The sequence below is a fragment of the Octodon degus genome, unplaced genomic scaffold (genome assembly GCF_000260255.1).
Source record: "Octodon degus isolate 3935 unplaced genomic scaffold, OctDeg1.0 scaffold00094, whole genome shotgun sequence".
In the NCBI taxonomy this organism is placed as follows: domain Eukaryota; kingdom Metazoa; phylum Chordata; class Mammalia; order Rodentia; family Octodontidae; genus Octodon; species Octodon degus.
In genome coordinates this window covers 10,317,967-10,320,220 of record NW_004524670.1, presented here as the reverse complement: position 1 = coordinate 10,320,220, position 2,254 = coordinate 10,317,967, and the positions used below count along the sequence as shown (strand labels likewise).

At 38.3% G+C, this 2,254-nt stretch overlaps 1 protein-coding gene across 1 annotated transcript in view; it reads left to right on the top strand.

Annotated features, from left to right (window-relative positions):
- Positions 1-2,254, top strand: part of Svep1 (sushi, von Willebrand factor type A, EGF and pentraxin domain containing 1) — a 217,470-nt gene that overhangs the window by 115,500 nt on the left and 99,716 nt on the right. The gene's annotated exons all lie outside the window — the stretch shown is intronic.

Here is a 2,254-nt window from a genome sequence, read left to right as displayed (position 1 = left end):
AAAAGTTTCATAGGTCTTGCTTTATCTTGGTCTTAACCATCCAGCAGAAAAGTATAAAAACGAGGTATATAAAATAAAGCCATATTAATATGCTGAGCTGTAAAAGGCTCTAGTCAGCAACTTTTGTGGATAACTCACTACTATTGTGGACTACTGGACTGTGTTGGATTGTTTTGCTGAATTCAAGCACCCATAGTATTTAGATGCCAATAGAATACCCATCTCTGACAGGACTGAAGTGGAGAGGGCGAATACAGAGGAAGGACCACTTTGTATTTGTATATACAGAATAGCTAGGATAGATGTACAGTTGCTTCCGCTTCGTTCAGTGAGAGGAAGAATTTGTAGTAGTAGTGTTTGAACGGGATGTCCTGGCTGCTTCTTGTACTGTGGATGACCACTGAGAAGATAACAATGTGCAATGTATTAATTATTGAAAATGTCCTATTAATCAGCTTGGAAAACATCTTGTTGATTTTTGTTTCTCAATAAAATAAAATTTAAACAATAAATAAATAAATAAATAAAATCATAGTTTAAAAAAAAAAAAAACCCTCTCAGGCCATGGCAGCAGCCATGACACACACTCACCTGCTATGGGAAAGCCGAAGCTGTTCCTAGTCATAGGAAACACGCGTTCTGGAAAACAGCTATGTGCGTGACATTTACAGAGCTCAACCACTTTCGCTCTTTACTCTCTTTCCAAAATAGCCAGGTAGTACATTGTCTAAAAGTGACTCATCTGAAAAATGCGTCCTACTTCTCAGTGTTTAAAAAACACAAATTTTCCAAACAAGATACAATCAAGTAGAATAATTAAATTGGATGTGTGTTTGTGTGTGTGGTTTTTTTTTTTAATATGACCAAAGGAAGTAGAAGGACGGATGGGTTTGCACAGAGGACTTTACGCAAAAAAGTTTAAAAAAAATAGGAGCATGCCCCACAGAAAGGACTGCAGCACATGACTGACTGCTCCCTGGAATCTTTCTCTCTACAGCTGGGTCCTTTACGTGAATGGCAAGGAAAGGATAACAAACTGTCCCTCGGTGAATGACGGCAGTTGGCACCACATTGCAATCACGTGGACAAGTGCTGGAGGAGTCTGGAAGGTCTATATTGACGGGAAATTATCCGACAGTGGCACTGGCCTCTCTGTTGGGACAGCCATTCCTGGTATGTTTTAGCAAAATGAATACAGTTCTGTTAGGTTCTGCAGATAGTGCTGCCTGTGTGAACATCAAATTTGCATGCTTTGCTGTCCTTGTTTTCAGACAAAAAATCCACAATTCTGTCTCCTTTACTACCCCTTAATTATTCAGACTGTGAATTACAAGATGCTTTTTCCTAGGTGAGCTATTGGATGCAGTGTAAAAAATGCCTTTGATGGAGGGCTCTGTACTGTATTAGTACTACCAAGGAGCAAGCTGAACTGAAAAAAAAAAGCCTGTTGAGCTGTCTTCCAAGAAAGAAAAAGATGAACTGCTGCGTGTGGGGGGAGGGCAGAGGGGGACTTTGTTTTGTGATCAGCATGCAAACTGCTCCACTTCGAATAGCTAGTCATTTTTTGTTCCCTGTTTCAAATAGAACTCAACTTCCTTTCTAAAAATACTTTAAAATAAATATTCAGAGAGCTTTGGTTTAAAAAAATAAAAAAATATTACATAGCAATGTTTGCTCAGATATTGTTCTCCACTTTCCTCATTTGTTTCAGAGGTTAAAAGTGGTACCTGGAAAAAAGAAAATTAAGCATAAGCAATTCGAAATTATAACAATTAACATAGTCTAAAAGTAGGTTGTATCAAATTAGGAGAAATATATGGATAAATATAGTACAAAAGCCTTAATATTCATGAAAATTGATGATATTAACGTTTTTTTTTCTGAATGCCTTCAGGGCAGGTTTGGCTGGCTTGAGTTGAGGTGATCGAACCCCAGCAACCTGAGCCTGACTGCTTTGTTGAAGCAGCCACTTAAAGAACTGAGCTAAGGGGCAGGCTCCTGATGATAGTAACTTTGCAAAGCCTTGAAACAGATCTTTATTTTATAATTTTAAGAAATTATTGTTTATGTGTATTATTTTTAGCACTAACAAAGCCTTGGGGGATCAAGCTACAGTTGATTTTATTTATAAATGTAAAGAATATATACTGAGCACCTGCTAGATGGGTCAGGATCCTGCACAGGCACTAGAAGTCCAAGAGGGAGCAAAAACCACATAGGTCCTGTCCCTGGAAACATTTAGTGTGAGGGCCGG